We start from the raw sequence: 18,737 nt of genomic DNA on the forward strand, positions 1-18,737 counted from the left end.
ATTATCTTCTGTATTTCTGTAGTTTCTTTTGTGATATTGCCTTTTTCATCCCGTATGTTAGTAATTTGAGTTCTCTCTCTTCTTCTCTTCATTCACATGGCTAAGGGTCTGTTGATCTTATTTATTTTTTCAAAGAACCAACTTTTAGTTTTATCAATTTTTTTCAATGTTTTTTTTTGTTTCAATTTTGTTGATTTCCACTCTGATTTTAATTATTTCTTGTCTTCTACTACATTTGCTGTTTTTTTTCTCTTCCTTTTCTAGGGTTTTGAGATGTAGTGTGAGTTCATTTGTTTTTTTTTTTTTTTTTTCTTTTCTTGAGGAATGAACTCCAGGAAGTGAATTTCCCTCTTAAAATTGCTTTCATTGTGTCCCATAGATTCCAGTATATTGTGTCTGTATTGTCCTTTATCTCTAAGAATTTTTTGATTTCCTCCTTTATGTCTTCTGTAACCCATTGATCATTCAGTAACATATTGTTCATTTTCCAGGTGATGCAGGATTTTTCCTTCCTTATTTTATCATTGATTTCCAATTTCATTCCATTATGATCAGATAAGGTGCATAGTATTATCTCCACATCTTTATATTTACTGAGAGTTTCCCTATGGCATAATATATGGTCTATCTTTGAGTAAGATCCATGTGCTGCTGAGTAGAACGTGTATCCACTTGATGATGGTTCATATATTCTATATATGTAGGTTAAGTCTAAGTTATTGATTATGTTATTGAGTTCTATAGTTTCTTTATTTAGCTTTTGTCTGGAGGATCTGTCTAATAGAGAGAGCTGTGTGTTGAAGTCACCCATAATTATTGTGTTGTGGTCTATTTGACTCTTGGACTTGAGGAGAGTTTGTTTTAGGAACGTTGCAGCACCATTGTTTCTTGTATACAAATTGATAATTATTATGTTTTGTTGGTGGATGGTTCCTTTTAACTGTATATAGTGTCCTTCTTTATCCCTTTTGATTAACTTAGGTTTGAAGTTAATTTTATTCGATGTGAGTATAGCCACTCCCGCTTGCTTCCGAGGGCCATGTGAGTGGTATGATTTTTCACCTTCAGCCTGTGTATGTCTTTTCCTATCATATGAGTCTCCTGAAGGCAGCATATTGTTGGATTTGTTTTTTTAATCCAGGTTACTAGCATATGTCTTTTGATTGGTGAATTTAAGCCGTTAACATTTAAGGTTACTATTGAAATATGGTTTGTACTTCCAGTCATGTTTATTTATTTATTTATTTTAGTTTTGCTAGTTTTTTCTCTTTGGTTATTTTTCTCTTCCTTTACTGAGATACCTCCCATTGTTAGTTTTGGGTGCTATTTTTCAATTCCTCTTCTGGTAGTATTTTGCTCAAAATGCTTTGCAGTGATGGTTTTCTGGCTTCGAATTCTTTTAACTTTTGTTTATCTTTAATTTCATTGTCAAATATGAAGCTTAATTTTGCTGGATACAGTATTCTTTGTTGGAATCCATTATTTTTCAGCGTTTAAAACACGTTGTTCCAGGATATTCTCGCTTTCAAAGTCCGTGAAGAGAAATCAGCCATTAACCTAATTGGTTTACCCCTGAATGTAATCTGCTTCCTTTCTCTCGTAGCTTTTAATATTCTCTCCTTGTTCTGTATGTTGGATATCTTCATAATTATGTGTCTTGGAGTTGGTCTATTATGGTTTTGAATGTTTGGGGTCCTGTAGTGTTCCAGGATTTGGCAATCCATTCCATCTTTCATATCTGGGAAGTTTTCTAGGATTATTTCATTCAATAGATTGTTCATTCCTTTGGTTTGAACCTCTATGCCTTCTTCTATCCCAATGACTCTCAAGTTTGGTTTTTTTTATGACATCCCATATCTCTTGGATAGATTGCTGGTGAATTTTAAGCATCCTTTCTGTGTTGACTATATTCTTTTCAAGTTGATAAACTTTGTCTTCATTATATAATATTCTGGCTTCTACTTCATCTAGTCTATTTGTAATTTTCTCGTTTGAGTTTTTAATTTGGTTTATTTTCCTGCATTTCTAGGATTACTGTTTGATTTCTTTTTTAGGATCTCTATATCTTGGTAGAGTTTCTTCTTTGCAATGTGAATTTGCTTATGCAATTCGTTTTCAAAGTATTGTTTCATTGTTTCGATTTGCTGTCTCATGACTTCTCTAAGAATCCATTCCATCTGAGTCAGGTATGCCTTGAGTTCTTTCTCTGTCCATTTTTCTGATGCCTCTAGGTTCTCCTGTAGATTTAGGTTGTCCTGTACTGTTTGTAATCCTTTTTTCTCTTGTTTTTTCATGTTGTTCAGGTTACTTTCCAACTCTGTTTAACTGCTGTTTCTGTTTTCTCCTATAAATTTATTTTGGTTTTGTATATCTCTGTGGTGTCTTCTTTGTGGTGGAAGACTATGCCTGGAAATGTTGGGCTTTATTGTACTTTAAATCTGATTCATTCAATTCATAAAAGGCTTCTGAATTCTGTATGCATATAGTGATCTGTTTTTTGGTCTTAGGACTTTATGTTAGGTGCTCTGATGGTATAAGGGTTAGTATATCTTGGCTACTTTGGAAGGTTTTTCTATTGAAGGGGGATATTAACAGGCAATTGGATCAGGGTGTTTAGTAGTAGCTAGGTATTTAGGAGCCCTATAGACAGCCTCGAAACATTCACCTATTTGCATTTAGACAATTACACTTAATGGAAGACATAATGCTAGGGATGAAAGTTGGGGGTTAGGGGAAGGAAGGTGCTCTTATAAAGAAAGAAGGAGAGAGAGATAGATAGATTAGAGGAGAATGGAAAGAACAATAAAACTTGAAATAGGAAAGAAAGAAAGAAGGGAAAGGGGAGAAAAGAAAAAAGAGGAAAAAAAATTGAAGTCTTAGAGATCCATTTTCTTCTCTTCCAGTAGGCAGAGCTGTGCCCTCCAAGTCGAGCTTCTGCCTTCTATGTGCTGACAGCAATCCCTGTAAGGCAGCTCCCAGGAGTCTCTCAATCCTGTTAGTCCAGAGCCATTTCACTTCTCCGGCCCCTCCCCCCCTTCCTCCTGCCAGCCAGCCAGCCAGGTCCTGTTCATTGGAGGCAGTTCCCCAAGGATCTGGTTAAACTTGCAACCCCACCATGTGTCCTATTTCCCGCATGACTGAGCACTCTCTCTGTCATTTATCTAAGCCCCAGTGCTGTGGAGCGGTGATCTGGGAAACAACAGTTTTTTAAATTTTTCTGGACCCCTTTGGTGGGCACGCCCCCAGATCTTGGGTGTTGCCGCTGGTGGTAATGGGAGTTAGGGATCAGGAATCCCCTCTGCTTCCCTAAAGACACGCCCCCGGAGAGAGATTCCCAAGGTTTCCCGGCTGCTTGTATCTGGAGGGGGTGGGAGTCACACACCTTCTAAAGTGGATTCCGCTGGGAAGGAATTCTGTCAGCCGAACTCCGGTGACGTCACCTCTCTGCTATGGTGGGCCCCAGGCTCCTTGCCAGAGTGTCCAAAGGGAGGGGTGGGACTGGTCTGTCTCTGGTTGGTTTCAGTTCCCGGTTTGCTATTTCATGAAGGCTTGGCTAGAGACCTCTTCCTAGAGTCCCTGCGCAGCTCCTGCTGAGCTATGCCTAGGAGGCTAGCAGCCCAGTCATGGGGGCTGTGGGCAGGCGCCCGATGGTGGGCGGGCAGTGGCTGGCGGGTCTGGACCTCTGAGCCGTGTGGAGGAGATTCACTCATCTGGGGCAAACTGTCACCTCCAAAAATCTTACTAAATCCCAGCCGGTCTCTCTTCAGTGGAATTTTGCTAGGAGTTTCTCAGCAGGTAGAATCTAAGGGTATCAATGCGTCTCTCTCTGACCCTGTTATTGAGGAGGTACTGAAAGCGCTGCCTCCCCGCCCACCGCCATGATGTATCTCTTTTAGCCATACCTTAAAATGACAAATAAATCAGAAAATGTCAATGAAAATTTTAAATAGTTCTGAAGTCCCGAGGAACACAAATTTTGAGTTTATAAACCCCTGCATTTCCTAAGCATCATGGAGTTGGTTCTTTCCCCTTTATGAACCACAATTGCCTGCTTGCTGTTCCTTTGCTCTGAAATTCTAATTCTCATTGTACTCCTCACTCTTCGTATTTTCAGTTCCCAGTTATCTACATTGGTGGGAGAAGTGTCTCTATCCAGAAATCTAATTCTGAATTCATTTTTCTCTTCCCCAAATAGTATCATTTCATTTTTTCTCTTCATGTTTTAAAGCCTTCTTGATATTTTTATCCCAACCTTTTATAAAACTATAACAATGTTCTTTATATTAATTCTCACAACATTTTTTGCACTACCACATCATATAGAAAAGCACTTCTCCATGTTAAAATTATCCAATTGTCCAGGCTATTCAACTTTCTGAATCTTCCACTGACCATTCAGAATACTTCCTGACATGTCCTTCAATGATCTGATCTGAGTTCAACTATGTTTTAATGTTGTTTTTGTGGTTGTTATTTTGGAATCTTGTTTTTAAAATATTTTTGGTATCACAAAATTCATTCCTCATTCTTCCTAGGAGATCAGGATGTTCTTTTGTAAATCAAGAGAGAAAAAAAATAATAATTACTAAATATTTAGTACTTGTCAGTGTATGCTTTTTATTATATATATGTCCACAACTTGCTATGTGCTTTTCATAAATTTATGTCATCTTTCTCAAAATTATACTACAACATATGAATTTAATATGAAGACTAGAAAAGTAAATAACATTAACATTTTTAACTGAACCCTCCTCAAGCACCATCTATTTTTACCTAACTCTAAAAATCGCATGACTCCTCTTGTTTCCTTCTCACTAAACATAAAGGAACTTGCAAACTTCTTGTAAATAAAATACTATATCACCTAATTAATTTCTGTTGCTCAACAGCACTAAGAAGGCAACATCAACTATGGCAGACTACTTTTTCTGTAACCTATTTTACAAAGTTGTAGAATTTTAATTCCATACAGAAAAATCCCAATAGGAACCAAGAAAATCTTATGATCTGATACAGGTACAAGAACCATACACACTCCAGTGGCAGGTGGGGACATATTTCTAAAAGCCACCAAAGAGAATTGCTTATATTTCTTGATGTGTGCTAAGAGGGAATTACAAAATCAGTTCTTATGTCCTGCCATGAGTTTACCTCTCAACTGTAATTCCAATCCGCAATTCCATCTATTTTCAATTGCACTAAGAATTTCCATTTTCTATGGACTGGTAAATTTACTGGAATTTATGGGGAAAGTTTGAATATATTATATGGCAGTAATTTACAGGTCACTAGAAATAAAGTATCAGAAGGTACCAAGAAATTAACCTTTAGTTATTTTTGATCCTTATTCACATCTTACATATTAATATAAGATTATTTAAAATATTTATATAATAGGCTACAGAAAAATAATTATTTTAAATGTTTAATGAATATGAATATGCATTAAAGAAAAACTGTATATATGCTTCTTGAATTACAATCAAGTTATGTCCCAATAAATGCACTGTAAATTGAAATCATAACAAGTCAAAACTATACTCAATACTTTAACCAACAGAACACCATATCTGAACAAGGCAGTCCAATGTAGAGGACCAGTTGTTTGCCCTCTTAATGGTGTGGCTGGCTTGGAGCTTCAACTCAGTGCTGCTGTCCAGCTCCAGTGGGGAAGCAAGGCCCAGAATGTACTTTAGTGGGGAAACGATCAAATGCAAAATTTGAATAATAGTTTGTACTGTACTGAATACTTAGAGTTTTTGCAGCATTGTAAAGTCAAAAAAAAATTGTCACATGTTTCAGTAATTTAATTCAGGAACTACCTGCATTAAAATGTTAAGAAATAATTTGGAAACCGGCATTATAGGTCAGTGGCAGAGTATATGCTGAATATGCATGAGACTTTTCAATTAATTTCCAGTAACACAACACACACACACACACACACACACACACACACACACACATACACACACACATACACACACATGAAAAATAATTAAGAAAATATTAAAGAATTTTGTGTTTGGGTTACATATTTTTGTTTCTTTCATATCTTATTCCTTATTGTGCTTTCTAAAATCTCTAGCAGAATTAATACAAAGGGCTGGGGTTGTGGCTCAAGTTAGAGCGCTTGCCTAGCATGTGTGAGGCACTGGGTTTGATTCTCACCACCACAAATAAATAAAGGAATAAAATAAAGGTCCATCAACAACCAAAGTATATTTAAAATGATATACAATGAGATAGATAGAGTGATAGATAAATCTATAAATTTTATAGCCAGACCTGTTTTTGACCAAATGGGATACTATGCAACTGTACCTTGACAGGTTTAGTTTTTACTAAACTATTTTTCCCATCTTTATAATCCCAAATGACCATTTTAAAATTAAAATTTAATAATATAATATTTCTTAAAATAACCTCACAGATCCTGATATAACAATAAAGTCAAGACTCTATAGTACAACATTAAGCTACCGGCTCCTCTGACTGTATCTCTCAGAATCTCAGTATCAGCAATGTGAGCCAGGCAAAGATCCTGAATGTATCTGGCCCCCAGTAAGTTCCTATGAGTGTCCGATTCCTCAGTTATTCAGGTCTCTGCTCAGTCCCACCTCCAATGGAGAGTCCTATTAATTCCACATTTATCTTCAATTAATAGCAACTTATACTATTAAAAGTGGATTACATCTTAAAATCCTAATTATTTATATTGTCTCCATGTGAAAACAAAGAAGAATACAAATGCATCTAATAATATTTATTGTACTTTATACTTTAAGATGTTTTATAATCATACTATTGAAATAATTGTTTTAAATGTGAAATACTACAATGTGTCAAATGGAAAGAAAAATATTATCAAGCTGCTATCATGGTGAAACAGTCATAATATCTTATTATATCAAATGGCATGACTATTTCCTGGCATAAGCAAAATAGCCATGTTTCATAATATGAACCTACGAATGAATGTCCTGCCCTCCCTTGTAAAACACTTTCTTTTTCATTCAATAATTTGTACAACATTCTTATGGAATATAATTACAAATATTTTGTTCTTAATCACTAAATAAATTGTTCCTGAAAGACTTAAGGACTTAATTCATACTGGAAATTACAATCTACAATAGTAATAATTTTTAATAATTCTGATTTTGTATTCATTATGCATTCTGGACATAAAAATTTTCAGAAGACAGATTTTCATTAAAGGATAAAGAATTATGCAGAGAACAACAGTTGTTGTCAAATAACTCAAATATAATATATAAACTTGACATTAACAAGATGGTAAACTGTTATTATCATTGTTTTTACAAAGAACAGGATGATTGGAATTTTACAAATACAAAGAAGTGGGGGCTGGTGTCATTCATTTCAATGGAAACAATTGTGCTGCAGCTGAATTAACTCTTAGATGGAAAAAATCTGTGTTTCTGGTATAAAAGCCAATAGTTTACATTTTAAACTAATACTTAATTTACAATAATACATTTAAATGAAATAATCTAAAATAGACACATATGAATATGTTAATGGTATGTAATAGAGCCATTTTGTTAAGTATTCTTTTTTGTTTCAAAAGAAGTCCTGGTTGGATACAAAAACATATCAAAAAAATTGTCCACCACGATCAAGTAGCATTCATCCCTGGGATGCAAGGCTGATTCAATATACAGAAATCAATAAATGTTATTCACCACAATCAATAGACTTAAAGATAAGAACCATATGATCATTTCGATAGATGCAGAAAAAGCATTCGCCAATCCCTAAAAAACAAATGCCAAATGTCTTCTTTGATATAAGGAGAGTAACTAAGAACAGAGTAGGGAGGAAGAGCATGAGAAGAAAATTAACATTAAACAGGGATGAGAGGTGGGAGGGAAAGGGAGACAGAAGGGAAATTGCATGGAAATGGAAGGAGACCCTCAGGGTTATACAAAATTACATACAAGAGGAAGTGAGGGGAAAGGGAAAAAAAAACAAGGGGGAGAAATGAATTACAGTAGATGGGGTAGAGAGAGAAGAGGGGAGGGGAGGGGAGGGGAGGGGAGGGGGGATAGTAGAGGATAGGAAAGGCAGCAGAATACAACAGACACTAGTATGGCAATATGTAAATCAGTGGATGTGTAACCAATGTGATTCTGCAATCTGTATATGGGGAAAAAATGAGAGTTCATAACCCACTTGAATCAAAGTGTGAAATATGATATATCAAGAACTATGTAATGTTTTGAACAACCAACAATAAAAATTTAAAAAAAAGAAAACCATGCGGAAACAAACAAAAAACAAAAACAAAAAACAAAACAAAGATTGACACATGCAAGAGTTATCAAGATTCTCAGAGGACACAGCAAGAGGACAGAAATAGACCTAGGGCTGGGGTGTAGCTCAATAGTAAAATGCTTGACTGCCATGTGCAAGGCTCTGGGTTAGATCTCTAGCCACACACACACACACACACACAGACACACACACACACACACACACACACGATAGCAATATATGTAATATCACAGCCAAAAAAAATCAATAAAGATAATGAGGAGATACAGCAGAATTGCTAGAATTGTAGAAAGGCATAAAACCTTAGATTCAGAAATTATAACAATAAGAGAAATAAAAATCAATCCATATCTAGAATGATGAGAAACTATAGCATACCTGAGTTAAAGACATGTTAAAACAAACCAGAGAGAGAACAGAAATTATCTATAAATGAACAGGTAAAACGGCCACTGACATCTTAGAGTCATAGTGGAAACCAGCCAATCCTTTTTTTTTTTTTTTTTTTGCCAAATGACAATAACCCTCAACCTGGAATTATATATCCAGAAAAAAAGTATCTTTCAAGATAAACATGATGAAGAAATACTCAGATACACAAAAATAGAAAGCTTGCCTCTCACATATCCTTACTAAAGGAACTTTCCCCCCCCAGGTACTGGGCATTGAACCCAGGGGTTCTGTACAGCCAAGCCACATCCTGAGCCTTTTTTATTGTTATATTTTGAGACAGGGTCTCATGAGTTGCCCAGACTGGCCTCAAACTTGCAATCCTCCTGCCTCAGCCTCTGTAGCTGCTAGGATTACTGGTTTGCACCACTATAAAACAACATAACAAACCAATCCAAAATGAGAGAACTAAGCTGAAAAAAATACAGAAAATGAAAGTTAAAATGGTAACAATGAATTTAAATCAACAATTATCATTATAAATAAAATGACTGTACTCTCTCCTTTAAAGAACATACCAGGAAAATGCTTAGCAAAAGAAAATCAAAGAACGTACATTACTATATATTGATAAGGAAGATGACTGATTTCCATACAAGAAAAAAAAAATTAGATCAGTACCTCTATCGGCTAACTATCATTCAGAACAAACCACTTCAAACGCAGCCCCAGTCTAAAAGCATTTCTAAAAGAAACACTCTGGAACAAATCCCAAGGAAAGATCTGATATGCAGGAGGAAATACCAAGAGAAAATATAGTAAAACTGTGAGTAAATTAAAAAAATATTAACTGCAATGAAAACAATGTCTAATTTGTGGAGTTTTTTAAAAAATAGAATAAAAATAAAATAAAATAAAGAAGTCCTGGGAATTAAATGTAATTTGAAAATTTAATATTCAGTAATGTTTTCATTTATACTTTGTCTTCAATTAAAATTAGCTTTTGTCAAATAAAAACATTTTTCTTTGAGAAACAATAATATAAAACTTATCTAATGGATTCTGAAATAAACAAATATATGCATGTAATGCAATTTGACTTATACATGTTTTTATATTTTCTATAAAGATGGTGAAGGTTACTAAAATTAGCTTTTGTCAAATAAAAACATTTTTCTTTGAGAAACAATAATATAAAACTTATCTAATGGATTCTGAAATAAACAAATATATGCATGTAATGCAATTTGACTTATACATGTTTTTATATTTTCTATAAAGATGGTGAAGGTTACTAAGAAGGAAGTATTATACATATTTAGAAAACATTCTTCATAGCTCTTAGTTGAGAATTTTTAAATACCTTGAATGCCTTTGATTTTACAATGTTTACACCTAATTTTTATTTCCTTTTTAAGAACAGAGAAATAATTGTTGGTAGATTTTGGTGATCCTGTATAAAAAAAATGGAGTCTAATATAATCTTACAGATATTGCACATGTAAGTATTTATTTCTGCCAACACTGCTATTCTCATTTAACATAAAATTTAAAGTCTATGATAGCAATGAAGAAAGAAAATTTCATAATTTTAGTGGAGGGATAAGAGGCAATCCTCTATAATGGTGGCCTTCACAATTAAATAAAAACAAGACAGCAGTACAATTTTTGCACCTAAATTCATTTACAAAATGCTGATAAATGAAAACAAATGAGGTTATATTCTACTCAATTCCAATCTTATACTCTCTAATCTTCGAAAAAGTGGGAATTCTACAAATTCAAAACAGTCTTCCAAAAAATGTATTTTCTTTTCTCTTGTTAGAGTTGTAACTAAGGAATTTTCTTCTCATTTTCTAAAAGCAAGAAAGCTCTAAAAATATCTGCAGTGTTTTCATGATTAGCAGAGGCAGAGATTCCTTCAATATTTAACCTAGGCTTGTTTGTTTTTTTATAAGATTTTTTTTATAAGGAAAAAAGTTAAAGATAAATACCCTTGTGCCATGACATTAGTGTGATGTCCAGTGATGTTGCAAGACAGGTTTCTTCTGAAGCATGTTACCTTGAAATACTCATGGTCATTTCAGAGAGCCTAACCTAGGATTGCCTCAAGCACAGACTAGATTGCGTCACCTGGTGCTGTTCCATCCTTGCAATTACTTAGGACAAAATTTTGGCATAATTCTCAACAACTCTTTTTGTCACACCTTATATCCATTGCCTCAGGGAATTCTTTTGTCTGTGCTTTATCAAGAAACCTATCCCTTCTCAACTCCACTAGTACTGCCTTGGACTAAGCTAGCATAGATTGTTACATTGCAGCCCTATAATTTGATCTACAACTACCCATGAATACACAATGACTTTCCACTTTCCTAAAATGGGAAGCCAGTCTTTGCAATGCCTTACCAGGCCCTTAGTGGACTGCCCAATCCCTTCCTCTCTTGGCCCCGCCCCTGCTCCAGCCGCTCAGATTTGTTTGCTCTACCTTGAGCATAACTGTCATACTCTAAGTTTAAGGATTTTTATATTGTCCGTTGCCTTTTATGAGAAAACTTTTCTCTCAGAATACTGCACTGAAAATGTCGTTGCTTTTATCAAGTCTGCACAAAAGACATCTTGTCCCCAAGATTGCTTTATCCGTGGTTTTTAAATTTTCACACTTCCCCTCGTCCTTGGATCATTCACATACCTGATTTTCCTTTCTATTCTATGTTATCTACGTTTTTTTCCCACGTTGCACTTATCCACAGTGGATGGATATACTGTATAATTTCCTTAGAAAGTGTTTTACTTGATGTCTTATTTCAACATGAAGTAAAAATGAAGGGTAGGACCACTTGTAAAGTTTACTGATGTATCCTGATCCCTGAAACAGAGGGATCTGGTATAAGTGCTTAGTAAATATTTGTTAACTGAATAAACAAGGAGATAAATGAATTTATATCTAAATTAAAGGTTTATTTTCGATGTCCCTTGAAACTTGGTTTATGACTTTCTAAGTTCTAATTTTTTTCAATATTTTGGTATTTTTTTCACATGGAAATATTATTGCCCAACTGTGAGGTTGCTTATCATGAAGTTTGAAAAGGTTACTACATGACCACTCAAAGGAGTGTAAAACATTTAAATCTGTGCTTGAATTTAGAAACAGAAAGCAATTCATTATATTTTACACAACCACTTTTGAATCAAAATTTATGTAGTATGTTGCAACAGTTAATAGTCAATCTATGGGATAGATGAATATTCATTTCAGCATTATAGCTTAATGGGAACATGAATTGAAGGACATTTCAATAACATAAGGCGTGGATAAAGCAGTGGAATCTGCCCATGATACACGAAGAACTGAGCAGTGGGAATAATGAACTCAGAGACTAAGGAATAGGAATTCTCCCCATCTCTAGTAAAAGCTGCAATCAATAATGTTAGCTACAAGTAGTAGGAGTAAATAAAATTCATTAACAATACATATTCATCCTTTATTTATCTTTATAAGAAATATTGAATAGGTTAATGTCTTCGTGTGTTACATATATAATTTGAATTGCCCTTAGTTGATCTCATTACAATAATCCCATAGTATTTGACTTCTATTGAAAGCATATATTTTAAAAATAAATTTTATTTAATTCACTCTTTATTTTTCATATCCTTCCAAAGTTTGTTACTAGTACAACTGAGGTATTTGCATAATGATAAAATCATAGAAGAAAGATTAAGTGACCTGTCCAAGAACAAATGATGCCTCAAGGATGGAATAAGAAAAAAATATTTTTTAAAAATATTTATATCTGTGAGACTTTAAGACTTCCTCTTCATCTCACTTCTACTAATATTTTTAAGTCATTACAGGAATTATCCTGCTGTTGTCTTTCTTTAAACTGCTCTAATACATGAAAGGTAAAAAAGTTAAAAGGGATGAAAGAACTCAGGATTTGAAATACAAGAAATAGGCTTTGTTTTTTAAAGTGTCCTGGTATTTTTCCACATGGAAATATTATTGCCCAACTGTGAGGTTGTTTATCATGAAGTTTGAAAAGGTTACTACATGACCACTCAAAGGAGTGTAAAACACTTAAACCTGTGCTCGCATTTAGAAACAGAAAGCAATTCATTATATTTCACATTCTCTCTCTCCACTTGTCTTCAAACACAATAATCTTGATGGATCCAGCATCAACAGTATTCTATGAATATTTCTGGAAAGTAAATGTAGCAATATCAGCAACTGCTGCTTAAGGGTGATTTCAGTTCATCTTTCTTCCTATTACATTTTCTGGTTTTGTGACATAGGAATTATTTTTATAGCAGTTCTCAATGTAAAATATTACTGCATGGAACTGAAAGCAAAAAGCACAATATAGCTATTTCATTTTGAGTTTTGCTGTGAAATACTTAAGGTAACCCATGAGTCATAATTTCCTGGTACTTGTTAGCTTACAGAAATCACTTACCATGCACCTAAAAGACTGAAATTATTCCTATACATGAATAATAATTTTTATTTTCTTTCATTTTTCTTCAAATTTGATTGGATGCACATATTCTGATTTCTCGCATATACTATCTGATCATTGTTTTCAATTAATTAAACTGGATCAAAATCTGACTCTGAAATCCATTCCTGATCCTCTTTTGACATTGTCGATAATGCTCTGCAGCTCCCTGAATCCTTTTACTTTATCTGGCCTTATCATAGTACTGACGGTACCATTTTGTTTCCTATGCCTTAACAATATTTCCAAAGCTTTTATCACAAAAGAATATGTTTCATCAGGAATAAAATATACTCTGATTTTCAGTGTCATCAATATGTAGGCATTCTTTGAGCATTGTTATCTGAATTATTTTTATATAAGTAAAAACAAATAATTTTGGAAACATATATAATCATTACGTAAAAATCAACAAAAAAAGATGATCCCCAAACTAACTTTAATTAAATAATTTTGCTTAATCCTACATTTCAGTTATATTTAAATAGAAAATAGAATATTTTATTCACTACTGGGAAATGCACCTTTCTTTTAGTCAAATATTCAAATAATTTTTTTTATTTTTTCAATTTCAATAACTCAATCCCTAAATGAATAAGAGTACAAAATTTTGAAGTTAAGAGAGACTTTCAAAATAGAAGACCAGAAATCAATTGGAAGGAAATAAATCTGGGGTTTTCTGAAGAAAAATACTTTTGAAGGTTGTAAATGTAGTGAGGAGGGGTGAGAACCAGAACACACACAAAAAAAAATAGTTCATAAAGTTTTTGATTTTGAAATTTTTTGTTATTATTTCATTTTCTAATAAAATGGTAAAAATAGTGTGTTCTGTTATTAAAAAAACAGTATCAGTGACTTCACTTTAGTCAATAGATACAATTATTCCTTTTAAGTATGTTATTATGACATAAAATCTATTCAATGAGTTTTGGTTTCTTATTGCATTAATCAGTTTTCTGTCACAGTAACAAAATACCTGAGATAAGTTTTGTCCCTAAGGACCTAACTTCTTTCCATTAGACCCCTCCTCCTAATGGATCCATAACCTCCCAGGAGCATAATGAGTTGAAGATGAAACCTTCAACATATGGGCCTTTGGGGCCATTGTTATGGTTTATATATGAGTGTCTCCCTAAAGCTCATGTGAAACAATGCACAAAGGTTTAGAGGTGAAATGATTGGGTTATGAGAGCCTTAACCAACCTAATCGGTTCATTAATCCCCTGATAGGTATTAACTGTGTGGTAGGCAGGTAGGATGTGGCTTGATGTAGTGGATAATTGGGAGTGCACTTTTGGGTTTATATTTTACCTGTGATAAGGAGAGCTCTCTGTCTCTCTGTCTGCTTCCTGATGCCATGTTCCCAGCCACTTTCCTCCATCACATCCTTTGCCCATGATGTTCTGCCTCATCTTCAGCTCCAAGGAAAGGAGTTGGCTGTATGTGCACTAAGACCTATGAAACCATGAGCCCCAAATAACATTTTTCCTCCACTAATTACTCTTTATCAAATCTTTTGGTCACAGCAGCTAAAAAAGATGACTAAGACAGGCACTAAAGATCCAAACTATAACATTAAGTAAATGGCATAATTATTTTTACAAACTAAACACACTCACATGAAAACAAAAACAAAACACTGAACCCTAAGAAATCTCTTCGTGTTCTCTGCCCTAAAAAATGTATCCCTCCCCAAGGGTAATTCCTTTTCTTACTGCTAACACTACATTTTAGTTTTTCTGTTCTTGCATTTTGCACAAATGAAATCACAAAAACATATTTTTTATGCTTCATCCATTCTATTTGTGAGATTCTTCCATACATTCTTATTGTTGTATAATATTCCATAGTGCAAATACATCAAACTTTCTTCCTCATTCTACCTCTTATGCTAATTTGCATATTTCACATTATGGAGATATTATAAATGGTACTATAATAAATATTATTGTGCAGGATTTTTCATAAACATATTGAACATTTTCTATATTTGAGTATGTTAATAGGCTGAATTGTATTGCTCTCCACCAAATTCATGTGCTTAAATCATAACCTTCAGAATTTTATGGTGTAACTGTCTTTGAATCCAGTCTTAATAAAGAAAATTATGTTAAAATAAGGTCACAGGGATGGGCCTAATCCAATATGAATGACATCTTTATAAGAAAAGGAAATTTAGACATAGAGGGAGGAAAGACATGTGAAGACATAAGGAGAAAATGGTCATCTACAAATCAAGGAGAAAGGCCTAGAGAAGGTCTGTCTCATGACCCTCAGAAGATCAACATTGTTGGAATATAGATCTTAGAATTCTAGCCAACCAAACTTTGAGAAAACATATTTCTGTTTTTTTTCTGTTTTGTTTTATGTCACCAAGGATACAATATTTTTTAATGCAGCCCTAGCTAGCTAACTATATTAATATGTTTCTAAGAATTGCTGAGCAGGATGTTTGCATATGTTTAACTTTAATGACAAGATTTTAAAAGTGATTATACAAATTCAAATTTATTTCTAGCTATATATTAGCATTCCCAGTGTTCAAAAACTTCTCTATCTCTTTATAGTTTCCTTTTCACTAGTCCTTTCTGATGAGAGTAAAGTGGTCTCTCATGGTTATGTTTATTAATGTTGAATATATTTTCACATGCCTATCAGCCATTTGGGTATCTTTTTTGATATTAAGACTCTGTCCATTACTGTGTAATTATGCCTCAAATTTAAGAAGCACTGGCTGTAGCTTCTTTGCTTCCTTGTGCTATAATCTCTTTATATTCAATATCGCTGTCATCTATACAGCCTATCCTTTGCAAAGTCTCCCATGTGGAAAAACCAAGAAAGTCTCAAACATAATTCTTAGTCAGTCACTTTTGGTTATATTTAATCTTTGACATCATCCTTTCAGTATATTATATAAACCAAAGATACTATTGATCCTTTTATGATTTCAGTGAATTCTACTATTCTTTACACTATAAGTCTGTATTTCACTCTCATTATAGTATTCATTTTACCTAAGATAAAATGTGTTCCTCTCAAGTATACAGGCTGCTGAGCCTTTATTTGAATGATGGTCACTGATCTCTTTCCAGTTAGGGAAGATTTACAGAATTTCATTTTTATCCTGTTGCATTCAGAATTTTAAAGAACTTAATGAGGTTATGATTCAAACTAAGTCAACCAAATAGCTTCAAGATTAAAGATGGCTATGGTGTGAAACAAATGCTTTTCTTGGAGAGCTATTGGTTTCACTCTTCAGAAATAAGCAAATGCTCTTTTAAGCTTTTGATATGAATATATTTTGTAAAAAATGAAATAATTTGAAAATAATTTTTTAAAAATGAGGTGCAAACACAATGATTCCTCGCTAGTCAGTTATTTAATAGTTTAAAACTAAGAGTATTTATAATTTGCTGAGACCATTTGGTTTTACTTCAAGATGTAGTAAACATTTAAGTGTGGTCTGGCTCAAATCCATTGAAAAGCAAAAAATCAAAATCTATACACTAATTGTCCTGGGTAAAGCAACAGAAATCTATTTTTTAAAAAGTGCATACATTTTAAAAATTATATATATATGTATTAAAAACATAATTTATCACCATTTACCTGCTATTCAAAAATATACCATTTTATGTCAAAGGATTCCTTATCCTTTTTTTAAGTTCTGAAATGCATCCTAGGAGATTATCTAAATAAAATAATTTTCTAAATAAAGTGGTAAATTTTTTACTTTGTCAACTTAGTCATTTCCTCTAATGAGCATTATGATTAATTTTCTGATATATATTTCCTATCTGCTCAAGAATATTTCACTTTTTTATATATTTTGTAAAATATTATTCCAATTGGAGAAAGATTTAGAAAGCCTGAAAAAATGCCTAATTCTTTTCACCTCATGGGTATCACTTCAAAAACAGAAATTGAAATTTGTTGATGGGCATTTCAGAAGATGAACAAATCAATGACATTCCATATGCATGTATCCACAGAGTTATTGTTTTCCAATAATATCTTCTTCTTAATGATTTCATTGTACTGATTAGCATGTAAAAGAGAAATTAATATGAACAAATTTAATAGAAATAAAAGTAAAGTTTGTAAATGCCATACATACTTTTTCTGTCAATGTCTAATGTTATATATAGGATTACAAAAAAAATCATCTATGACACCCCTTCACCTGTTTACTCTACCCATTAATTCCCAACTTTTCTCAAAGATGAGAAAAATTAAATGTATTGTACAAATTTCAGAACACTAGGAGGAAATGCTGGACTGTAAGGAGAAAAACTGGTGTATGGTGTTTTTTTTTAAGCTTTTGTCCTTAATGATTGGATGAAATTGCAGGTAATTTGTTTTAATGGAGTTCTTGAATGTCTTAATAAAAGATACCTCAGAAATACACCTCAACATATGGAAGTAAATTCATATCTTCTTTTGCAAATAAAAATGATACTTGATGATAGCTCCTGCCTTGTTATTGGTCATACAAACTCAATATTAACTTGAAATACCAAGTAACCATTAATAACTAATTTGTTTTTTATTAACTAGATCTTTCAGAATCCACCAAGTCATGAATTTTAGTGAAAAGGGTAAAGAATAATCATAAAGAAGAAGTGGAATATTTGCTCTATTTGTTATTAGACCTCAGTAATTTTGAAAGCTCAAGTAAATTGCATAGATAAGCTTCTCATGATTCCACAGTAGTTACTTTTGCCTCATTGCCACTTCTCCCATAATCGATTGTTATGTCCTAATAGGAAGCTCTCTAGGACAAGTTGTCAGATGAAAAAAATAATAGTCAAAACAAGGCAGTGTCTTGTTTTACTACTTCTTAGTGACCTGAAGCATCACAAATTTATTATTTTATACTTCTGAAGAAGTCCAAAATAATTATCAGTGGACTAATATAAAAAAATGTTAACAGGGCTTCATTTTCTCTGGAAGCCATAGGTAAGAATGTTTCCTGATAAATTCAGGATAACAGAAGCCTCCTGCATTCTTTGGTTGATGGTTGAATTCTTCATCTTCAAAGCCAGTTAAGCAGCTTAATATCTTAAAATGTCTCTTTGCCTGAGACAATCTTGAATCATTGTTTTTTTCCTGTAAAGATCATTAATTATGAGAACATTGAACCTACATGTATAACCCAAGACATTCTTATCATTTCAAGGTTGGTTCATTAATAAGTTTTTTTATTTCTGTAACCTTAAATTTCCCCTGCCATGTGCAGTGCAGAGTTTGTGTCCCACAAAAATTGATATGTGGAAATACTAACTCCTAATGTGAATATATTAGTAGATAAGGAAAGTATTTGAAGGAAATTAGATCACAAGTCTGAGGCCCCCATGTGTAGAATTAACACACTTATAAAAGGGCCCCAGGGGAGATGACCTTTTACAAATCAATAAGTGATTCCTTGGTTTCTGAGAAATGTGTTGTTAGGCAAGATGGTTGTTGTAAAATTGTAATAAAATGTACTTTTACAAACAAAGATGGCTGTATGTTACTTGAAGTATGGGACAACCATCATGT

This window comes from Ictidomys tridecemlineatus, chromosome 3 (genome assembly GCF_052094955.1).
Source record: "Ictidomys tridecemlineatus isolate mIctTri1 chromosome 3, mIctTri1.hap1, whole genome shotgun sequence".
Taxonomy (NCBI): Eukaryota; Metazoa; Chordata; class Mammalia; order Rodentia; family Sciuridae; genus Ictidomys; species Ictidomys tridecemlineatus.